The following is an 11,610-nucleotide window of genomic DNA, read 5'->3' as shown; positions in this document are numbered from 1 at the left end:
GCTGTATACCTATCCTTTAATATTATGAAAGTATCTCCCCATCCTTTCAAATCTTTTTAAGCTTGCACAAATGTGCTTCTGTTTCTTATAACCAAAGCACACTGCCATCTACAATACAGGCAAATTGAGTTATCCTGGAGTAGAAAGACTTGGCTTGGATTTGGTGCAGGGGATTCAAAACAGCAGTGACTTTTTAGGCAGTGGGTACTATGACCAGAAGATAGAAGCCCCCTCCCTTTTCATTCTTTATAAAATTAAATACATGAAAGGTTTAGGCCAATTGAGTGAACATCAGTTGTATGTCCAGTGTGAATAAAGAAGAGTATTATCCAGGTTAAGCGATCATTCATCTCCAACAGAGAAAAACAGGGAGTAGGAGGAGAGAGAAAAACTAGGGGGAGAAAAAAAAAAAAAACTCAGTGGAGGAAGGGAGGCAAAAAACTGACACAGCTTGATGGGCAGAAAATGTTTATACATTCACATTTCAAACTCCTTTACCTTTGGACCCAAAATGCTGATTAAGTCTAACCATTATTTGGTAAATTAAATGTTCATAAAATCTACCTTCCGACACATTTCCAGCCATTTTTCTGAAGCAGCCCCTGAGAAAGCCCAACTTTCTTTAAAGCAGAATTAAATACTGTAGCTTCTTGTCCTCTCTCTTGCCCGGAGTTTTAGTTTCTTTGCCATATTCCTGCCTCTGCCATTAGCTGTGATGAACACAGAATGAATGATGCAAAGAGGCAGTGGGACAATGGGGCTGATTCATGGTTTGGGAAAATAGGGAATTGTCACCGAGCGAACACTGGCTCTCCTTTTTGCTGGGGACACTACAACATTTAGCGGAAAGCGTCTTATTTGGATTCTTCTGACTACTGGGTAAGCATTCAAATGAGAGAAGCAATATGGGGCTCCTAGGGTCTCTTGGGCCACTTAAAACAACCCTGAGATACCCTGGCAGAGCTTGTGATCTTTGTAAACAAACCGGGAGAGGTTTATTCTAACAGCTGTTAATTTCATTAAGAAGCCTCATTTTAAGGTCCCAGAATAGGCATTTCTTTTTACAGGGTTATCTCTGAGTTTTCTATTGACATCTGTTCCTGCTCACTTCGCTTGGATGTCAGGTGTAAGGCTTACATTTGGATTTGTGATTTGGTTCGGGGTTTCAAACAAATTCACCTTTAGGATAAACTAAATTTCATCAAAATAATTTTTATTAGCAATTTAGAATGAATTATACATTTTATTGACAGCAAATTGTATAAAATTTCATATTTGTCATTGAGCACTATAATATGAAAATACTAATTTGTCGAAATTTAACCTATAAAATAACTTCTGATAGATGTCTCTTGTTGGACAATTAGGTTGTTTTTGGTTATTCATAGTTGTAAAGCATGTTTCGGTAAAAATTATTATAATTAAACCTCTGCACATTTCTTCATTTCCCTAGGAGTAAAAGAATCCGAATTTTTGTTTGTTTTTTGTTATTGCTTGAGACAGGGTCTCTCTATCTCGTCCAGGCTGGTCTTGCACTCCTGGGCTCAAGTGATATGCTTCAGTCTCCCTAGCAGCCGGAACTACAGGCATATGCAAGCACACACTGTGCCCAGCTAAATTCTGAATTTTTGATGGCTGGACTAGAAGAAATACAACTTATAATAATTTTTGCCTCATCCTGAGAAACTGCCCTCTGGAGTACGATTTGTACTTTTGTCAAGTATGAAATTGCTTTCCTTCCCATATACCCAGCTCTCCAATACAGTTTTGTTTAGTTAATTGTTTTTGTTTTGCTTTTTTGTTCTGGGAATTGAACTCAGGACCTTGCGCTTGCCAGGCAGGCATGGTGCCACTGAGCTAAATCCCCAGCCCCCGTTAATTGTTTTAATTGTTTTAAAAAAAAACAATTTTCTTGAGTTTTCTAGGTAAGTGACTGTATATGAAAATAATAATTCTTTTTGTCTACTAGATGAGTAGAAGTTGGAAGGATTTATAATATTTCTGTTGGCAAGAATGTAAGTAAATGGATGTTCTCATATCCTATGAATGTGAAATGTTAAGTATTTCTGAAGGATAATTTGAGAACATCTGTGAAAACTTGCATATCTTTTTGTTTTGAGAACATCTGTGAAAAGTTTTGCATATCTTTTTGTTTGGTTGGGGTTTTTTTGCGGAGGTGGGGTGGTACTGGGGATTGAACTTGGGACCTTGCTCTTTTGAGGCAGGTGATGGAACCACTGAGCTAAATCTCCAGCCCCCCCACCTTTTTTGACGATACTGGGAATCAAACTCAGGACTTTGTGTTTGTGAAGCAGACGTGGTGCCACTCAGCTAAATCCTTATCCTGCCAGCATATCTTTTGATTTAGCAATTTCATTTGGTGTGGGGGATGACTAAGGATTGAATCCATGGCCTTTGTATTGAATTACATCCTCAGGACCACCCCCTTTTGTGTTACCACGGATCAAACTGGGGACCATGTGCTTGTGAGGCAGGTGGTGGCACCACTGAGCTACATCCCTGGCCCTTGGTATTTTTTAATATTGAAACAAGGTCTAAGTTACCGAATTGCCCAGACTAAGCTCAAACTGTGATTCTTCTGCCTCCACCTCCCAGAGTGCTGGGATTACAGACTTGCACCACCATACCCAGTGCAATGTCACTTCTAAAACATTACTCATTGCAGCCAGGTGTAGTGGCTCATGCCTGTAATCCCAGCCCTCAGGAGGCTTAGGCAGGAGAATTGCTGTGAGTTCAAGGTCAGCTTGGGCTACATGTGAGAACCTGTCTCAAAAACGAAACAAAATAAAACATTACTCATCACAAAAGAGCAAAGACAGAATGATTCATTGAATCATAGTATTTATTGAGACTTTTTAATAGAAAACACTAAAACAATTTAAAAATTTATCAATAGGGAATGGTTAAACACATGGTGATACATTCATGGTAGGAAACACTGCAGTCACTACAGAGAACAAGACAGATCTCTTTTCTTCTTCCCTGCCCCTCTTTCCTTCCTTCCTCTTCTTTCCACAATAGCCATCTAACAGATGTCAAGTAGTACCTGGTTTTGATTTGCACTTCTGTCTTGATTAGTGATGTTGTCTATCTCTTCATATGCTTCTTCCAAATTCTTTTAAATATTTCTTAGTACGTTTGCCGTACATAATGATTACATTTATCATGGGAAGTTGGTACATGTACACAACACGTCTCAATTCTTAATTCTCTATAAGTCACCTTTCCCCCACACCCCTGCCTTCATCTCTCAGTCCCCTTCTCATTTGTAAAAGAGCTATCTCCCTGTTTCCTATTTCATGTACTTCTTGGTCATTTGTGTTTCTTTTTTTTTTCTTTTTTTTTTTGGTACCGGGGATTGAACTTTGGACCTTGCACTTGTAAGACAGGTGGCTGCACCACTGAGCTAAATCCCCAGGCCCCTACTATATGGTATTGGTTTGTTTGTTTGTTTGTTTGTTTCTTGAGATAGTGTTGCTCTACAGTTCAGGCTGGCTGTGAACTCATTACAGTCCTCCTGCCTCAGCCTCCGGTGCTAGAATTACAGGCATGTGCCACCATGCCCAGTAGTTTATATTTTTATTTTTTTAATTTAAAATTTTTTTAAAATTTTTAAATTTTTTTTGGTTTTTTTTGAGACGGTCTCACTATGTAGTCGAGACTGACCTGGAGCGCACTATGTAGCCCAGGCTGGTCTCAAACACACAGTGATCCTCCTGTCTCAGCCTCCCAAGTGCTGGGATTACAGGCGTGCACCACATGCCCCTCAGTGGTTCTTATTTTCTTTCCTCCATACCCCAGCTTTTTTGGGGGGTACTGGAGATCGAACTCCTGACCTCGAGCTTGCGAGGCAGGGGGCAGCACCACTGAGCTAAATCCCTGCTCCTCCCCTTTGGTTTTTAGAGACCTCCCCTTTGGTTTTTAGAGACAGGGTCTTGCTATGTATGTAGTCCAGGCTGGCCTTAAACTCACTATGTAGCACAGGCTGGCCTCAAACTTGCAGTGACGCTCTTGCCTTAGCCTTGAGTGCTCGGATTACAGGTGTGTGCCACCATGCAGGACTGTTTTATTTGGTTTCCTGAAATAAAGTCTTACTGCCTAGGCTGATCTCAAACTTTTGATCTCAAGTGACCTTCTTGCCTTTGCCTTTCCAGTAGCAGGGACTAAAGGTGTGCACCAATATGACCAGCTACAATGCTATTTTATACAAATTTATTCTAATATTTGATATTGTTTCCTACTTTCATGCCTAAATAGGCCAAGATTCTTTCTGTTGCAAATCAAATTCAAACTACTTTAAGAAAAAGTAGCCAGATGCACACCTATAATCCCAGCACTCTGGATGCTGACGAAAGAGGATTGTTGCAATTTCAAGGCCAACCTGGACTACATAGCGAGACACAGTCTCAAAAAATCAAAAACAAACAAACAAACAAACAAACCTGAAACAACTCATGCAGGGAAGTGGGGTTAAATTTAGCAGCTCATGCTTTTTTTCTTTTCTGTTTTAGTAGCTCATATTTTGAAATCTTATAAAGAATAAAGTATGGAAATAGCTTCAGGAATAACTATATCTAGGGTATACAATTCATGGGATTATTTTTGCTCTTTTTTTTTCTTTTTACTTTTTTTACCCCCAGTACTGGGACTGAACTCAAGGTCTTGTGCACTCAAGGCAAGCACTATACCACTGAGTTACATCGCCAGATCTTTTTATGTATTTTTTTTTCTTTTTATGCATTTTGAGAGTCTCAGTTGACTAGGCTGGTCTTAAATTTGTCATCCCCCTGCCTTGGCATGTGTCATTGTACCCAGATCTTTGTTATCTCGGTAGTGTTTCCCTGAGTGGTCCTATTTTATGATGTTGGCAGTTCTCATGGGCCAGAGAGTGCAAGAATACATTCACTTTATAACAAAATTCAGATTATATTGATGCTCAAATGCAGATAGTATAAATCTGCCTTTCGCTGTGTCATGGTTGCTTAAATCCAGGTGTGCCATTTCATCACAGTCGTGTTAGTCTGCTTTCCATCACTGTTACAAAATGCCTGAGATAAGCCAGGCATGGTGGTGCAAGCCTGTAATCCCAGCACCTGGGAGGCTGAGGTATGAGGATCATCATGAGTTTGAGACCAGCTTGAGCTACATACTGTCTCAAAAAACAAAACAAAACAAAACAAACCCCAAACCAAATCCAAAACAACAACAACAAAAAACCCAAACCCCAGAGGTAGTTGATTTAAAAAGAAGGCTAGGTATGATTGAACATGACTGTAAACCCAGCACTCTGAGAGGTTGAAGCAGGAGGATTGCAAATCAATTTAGTGAGATCTAGTCTCAAAATTTATATGTAAATAAATAAACAAACCAGGGATGCAACTTAGTATGAAGGCCCTGGGTTCAATTCCCAGTACAAACAAATAAACAACCTTATCTTTTGGCCTAGTAATCCTAATTTGGGGGATCTATTTTAAGGAAGTAAGGAGCACAATGTAACAAAAAATTATGTTCAGAAATGTACATCATAGGCTGGACATGATGGCACATGCTTGTTAATCCCAGCACTCAAGAAGCTGAGACAGAAGGATTGCCGTGAATTTGAGGCCAGTCTGGGCTACATAGTAAATTCATAGCAAGACCTTATCTCAAAAACAAGATCAACAACAACAATGAAGAAGAAGAGGAAGAAGAAAAAGAAGAAGAAGAAGAAGGAGAAGGAGAAGGAGAAGGAGAAGGAGAAGGAGAAGAAGGAGAAGAAGAGAAGGAAGAAACATTCATCACATCTGTATAGTAATTTAAAAAATTTTTTTTGGTACTGGGGATCAAACTCACAACCTTGCACTTCTAAGGCAGGTGCTGGTGCCACTGAGCTAAATCCCTGGCCCTATAGAAATTAAATATTAGAAATAACTTCCATGGGCCAGGGATGCAGCTCAGTGGCACCATGCCTGCCTGGCAAGTGTAAGGCCCTGAGATTGGTTCCTGGTACAAAACAAACAAACAAACAACCTTCCATGTACAATAAAAGAACATTTATTATTATTATTATTATTATTGTTGTTGTTGTTGGTGGTTTTTTTTTTTTTTTTAGGTACTGGGGATTGAACTCAGGACCTTGCACTTGTGAGGCAGAAACAGTGCCACTGAGCTAAATCCCTGGCCCCTATTATGATGATGATGATGATGATTATTATTATTCTTTCTGGTACCAGGATTTTCCAACTGCAAGGCAGGCATGGTGCCAGTGAGTTAAATCATCAGCCTAAAAGAAAATCTAAATAAGTCTAACCTAGGATTTTGTTTGTTTGTTTGATTGTTTTTTGGGGGGGTTGAGACAGGGTCTCACTATGTAGTTGACACTGACCTGGAATTCACCATGTAGCCCAGGCTGGTCTTGAACTCACAGCGATCCTCCTGCCTCAGCCTCCCTAGTGCTGGATTACAGGCATGTGCCACCACAGCCCGGCTCCTAAGAGCAACAATGTCTAAGTGGTACTGCTGTCCTTTAGTGCCAGGAGACCAGGGAGGTAAAACACCATTCAGAAAAAAAGAAAATGTCTATGTTCCATTTCTGGGAAGATGGAGTGCATGTACTTTTCTCTATTGTTCCTTATAAATACAACTTAATATTTTGAACATTTTATATATACATAGTAAAACCTTGGTTTATGAGCATAATTTGTGTCAGAAACATGCTTGTAATCAAAAGCACTTGTATATCAAAGTAAAATTTTCCATAAGAAATAATGGGGCTGGGGATTTTAGCTCAGTGGTGCTGTTGCCTGCCTTGCAAGCACAAGGACCCAAGTTTGATCCCCAGTACCAAAAAAAAAAAAAAAAAAGGACACCAAGTTATTAACAACAAAAAAAAAAAAAAAAAAAAAAAAAAGGAAACTAAGATGATTTATTCCATAACTCAAAAATGTTCATATAAAAATTATTACAGCCAGATGTGGTGATACACACCTGTAATACCAGCACTTTGGAGGCCAAGGCAGGAGAATCGTGGTGAGTTTGAGGTCAGCTTGCGTTACATAGAGAGACCCTGTCTTCAAAAAAAGATTATAATAGTGTAACATAATTCAAAATAATAAATAAAATACAAAATATGAAGAAAATAAACAAATTCACCTGCTCTTACCTTTGAAAATCTTTGTGGCTGGTGTGAGGGAGATAAGAGAGGAGGGCTATTGAGTAGAAGGACTTTCACTATCACTAATGGAATCACTGCTATATTTTGGCTTAATGGAATTGTTTTCTTTTCATGCAAATTTAACAAGGAACCTATCCAATGACACTTGCTTTGGCCTCCTTTTGAGGATTTCACAGAAAAATGACATTGCATTGTTGTTAAACAGAGAGTTTTTCTACAAAGTTATGCACTGTTTCCCACCTTTTAATCTAGTCTCATTTGAAGTGAGGGATTCCTCCACCTTTTTCTCCTCCTGCCCTGCAGATGAGATCTCCTCCATAACCTCTCAATTCTGGGAGAGGATCACCCACAATCCTGTAGGGAGAAAGAAAGAAGAACCATTGGCTCAGTTGTGATCATGGTGATGTTCAGCATCATGTACTGCTTGTATTACAAGACATTACTCATTTATCAAGTTAAAATTTATTAGAACTGCTTATTCATCTTGTGGAACACCTGCAGGACAAGTTATTTACAGCCCAAGGTTTTACTGTATATATTTCCTACAGAGGAGGAAGTCAGCATTATGCTGATATGAAAGATACTACAACAAAAGAAAACTATAGATCAATATCCCGTATGAATACTGGTACAAATATCTTCACCAGGATATTAGCAATTCTAACTCAGAAGCATTTAGAAAGATTATATATGAAGACCAAGTGGGATTTATTCCTGGAAGGCAAGGTTGGTTCATCTTACAAAATCAATCAATGTATACATACCATATTAATAGAATGAAGTGAGGAAAAACCCATATGATTACCTCAATTCATCACAGCAGAAATTGAGAACATTGTCAAAGCACACCTTCAAAAAAGTGTGTCCACATAGCTACTTAAAAAAAATATTTGTTCTAGGGTTGAGGGTGTCACTCAGTGGTAGAGCACATGCTCAGCATGCATGAGACACTGTGCGTTCAAGGCCCAGCATGGGAGTAGAAGAAGGAGAAGAAGGAGGAGAAAGAGGAGGAGAACAGGAGGAAGAGGAGGAGGAAGAAGAGCAGGAAGAGGAAGAGGAAGAGCAGGAAGAGGAGGAAGAGGAGGAAGAGGAGGAGGAAGAAGAGGAGGACAAAGAGGAGAAGGTTGGAAGGAGGGAAAAAAATGAATCTGGAATGCGCTATGAATGCTATCAAGGATGCATAGTGAAATGATATAAATTCCTTCTGCTCATAGAATGTGGTGGAAGGGGTGGCACTTTGGGCTCCAAATCTGTAGTTCAAACAATGAAGCCCTGCTTCTTTTCTCTTTTATATGAACACCCACCCCTCATTCATTTCAAGCTGGCCTTAAACTCACTATGTAGCCCAGGCTGGCCTTGAAATCATGGTGATCTTCCTGATCCAGCTTCCTGAGAGCAGGGATTACAGGTATGCACTACCACACCTGGCTTCTTTTACATAATATGTGTATTTTTAAAATAAGTTTTGGAAAAAAGAAAGTTTAGAGACTATGATTAGGAAATATCTTCATATAACTAAATGTTTTTTTGGACCATCATTTTGGAGACTTGAAATCCATTTTTTTTGTGTGTTTTTTGTTTGTTTGTTTGTTTTTTCTTGAGACAAGGTCTCTCTATGTTTCTTAGGCAGGGCTTAAATTTGCCATTCTCCTGCCTCAGCCTCCCAGAATGTTGGGATTATAGGCATATGCTATCAATCCCAGCTGCTTTGGAATTTTTAAATCTAAGTGTCTTACCAGAATTATACCAACATCTACAAGTGTTTCTTTTTGGGGATGGGATGTAGTTATCAGATCAAGCTAATCATTTTATTTTATTAGTTTTTTGAGACAAGGTCTTGCTATTTAGTTCATGCTGGTCTTCAACTCACTATGTAGCCAAGGCTGGCCTCAAATTTTTGTTTCAATTTTTGTGAAATCATTTCAATTGAGATCAGGTCTATTCTGTATGAAATTTTATCCCTTATATTTAAAAAAAATTGGGGGGGTTACTGGGTATCAAACTCGGGACCCTGTGCTTGCAAAGCAGGCAGCGGAACCACTGAGCTAAATCTCCAGCCCTATTCTGTAAGAATTTTTAAATAAAATTTCATTTATTTACCAAGGTTTTTTTTTTTTTCTTTTTTTTAATGATTTCTGTTACTGTGAGTGTTCTTTTGTGGTCATGATTTTGGTCAAGTACAATTTTCCTGGCTCAAATATTGCAGATTATATGTTGGTGCACACATGGACTACTAGCGCTCTGGGAGGCTGAGTCAGAAGGATTGCAAAGGTGAGGCCAGCATGGGCTATTTAGCAAAACTTTGTCTCAAAATATAAGTAAATAGGCAGGGAAGAGAAAGGGCTGGGGCTGAATATCAGTATAATAGCCTTGGGTTCAATTCTCAATGCTGAAAAAATAATTTTTCTTTAGATAAATAAATCTACTGGGCCAGGGATTTAGCTCTGTAGTTCTGCCCCCTACTTCGCAAGCACAAGGTATGATCCCTGATATCCCCCCCACCAAAAAAAATCTACTGGGTTTGGTTTTAGACAAGGGTAGTCATATGCTGTGAAAATTAGTTCTGCCTAACTCTGGAAGACATTGGCATAGGAAAAGACTTCATGAACAAATCCTCAGTAGCACGGGAACTAGCAGAAAGAATCAACAACTGGGATCTCATCTTATTAAAAAGCTTCTGCACTGCAAAAGAAACCATCAACAGAACTAAAAGACAACCTACAATGTGGGAAAAGCTTTTTACCAGCTGCTCCTCAGACAAAGGACTATTATCTAGAATAAATAAAGAACTCAAAACAATTAGCCCCCCAAATATAAAGACCCAATTCAAAAATGGGCATTTGAAATGAACAGACATTTCTCAGACAAAGAAGTAAAAGCAGCAAGTAAATATATGAAAAAATGCTCCACATCTCTGGTCATTCGAGAGATGCAGATGAAAACAACACTGAGATTCCACCTCACCCCACAAAGAATGGCTGCTATCAAGAAATCACACAATAACAAATGCTGGCGGGGTTGTAGGGAGAAAGGAACCCTTCTCCATTGTCGGTGGGATTGCAGACTGGTGCAACCACTATGGAAATCAATATGGAGTTACCTCAAAGAGCCAGAGGTTCCATTTGACCCAGCCATAGCTCTGCTGGGTATGGTTCCCAAAGAATTAAAAGAATCATATCACAGTGACATATGCGCACCCATGTTTATAGCAGCACAGTTTGTAATAGCTAAAACTTGGAAGCAGCCCATTTGCCCATTAGTTGGAAACTGGATAAAAAAGATGTGGTTTTTCTATAAAATGGAGTACTACTCAGCCATAAAGAATGAGAAATTTAAAAAAAGAATGAGAAATTAGAGTTATTCATAGGAAAATGGATATTTTGATATACTCAAGTGAAATAGATAAGTCACACATGTGTAAATACTGAATAGATTCTCTGGTGCGAAAAACTATAATAGTACTCTAGATCCTACTGGGATAATTGACAATGTGAACTGGGAAGAAGGGGGCTGGAGGTGTGGGGAAAGTGGGAAGGGGAGGGGAGGGGACATAGAGGAAAAGAAAAAAATGTGAGAAAATGAAAAAATGGAAATAAAGTGTTTGTAGGTGGGGAGGGGAGGAGGAGTGGGTGAAGGGAAGGCAGGGACAGGGGGAAAAAATGAGAACCAAGACCTGTCATGTAAAGGTACAAGATCCCAGTAATGAATGTAACTGTACTGTCTACCTGGAATGTACCAATAAACTCAATAAAAAGAAAAAAATTTAAAAAATTATTCTGCCTATAAAGTTCTTTTTATTGACATGATTTATATAGGTTTTTTTTTTTTGTGGGGGACAGGGTCTCACTATGCAGTCCAAGCTAGTCTCCAAGTTGTCATCTTCATACCTCTGCCTCATGAGTGCTGGGATATAGGCATGTGCAAACTTTCCTGGCCACTTTAGTTTTAGTTATCATTTTTGTGGGGCTGGGATCAAACCCAGGACCTCAATCATATCCCCAGCCAATTAATATTTATTTTAAAGACTATTAGTTTATATTAAGCTTTTTCAAGAGACAGGGACTTGCTATGTTAGCTAGACTGGCCCGGAATTCCTGAATTCAGTTTATTCTCTTGCCTCAGCCCCCTGAGTAGCTAGGACTATAGACATTTATTCTCACATCCAGTTATATTAATTTTTAAATTGTATCCATGAGAAAACTGTGAGTAGTTCAACTTGAGTGTTCCAGGAGAACTCTATTGTGTAGGATTATTTAATTGTATTGCTTGTCCAATTTCTCTATGTCTTCGGTTCATGGGCCAAAAGAAAAGGGGAAGATCAAAATATCCTTAAAGAACTATTGTTATTCCTTTAGGTGTCAAAATAGTATAGTAACTATTTTTAAAAGAGCTACTTTTCTTTTAGAGTAACATAATTAGTAGACAAAGTAATGAGA

This window comes from Fukomys damarensis, unplaced genomic scaffold (genome assembly GCF_012274545.1).
Source record: "Fukomys damarensis isolate Sample0158 unplaced genomic scaffold, DMR_v1.0_HiC HiC_scaffold_13, whole genome shotgun sequence".
Classification (NCBI taxonomy): Eukaryota; Metazoa; Chordata; class Mammalia; order Rodentia; family Bathyergidae; genus Fukomys; species Fukomys damarensis.
Note: the sequence above shows the minus strand (reverse complement) of the source record.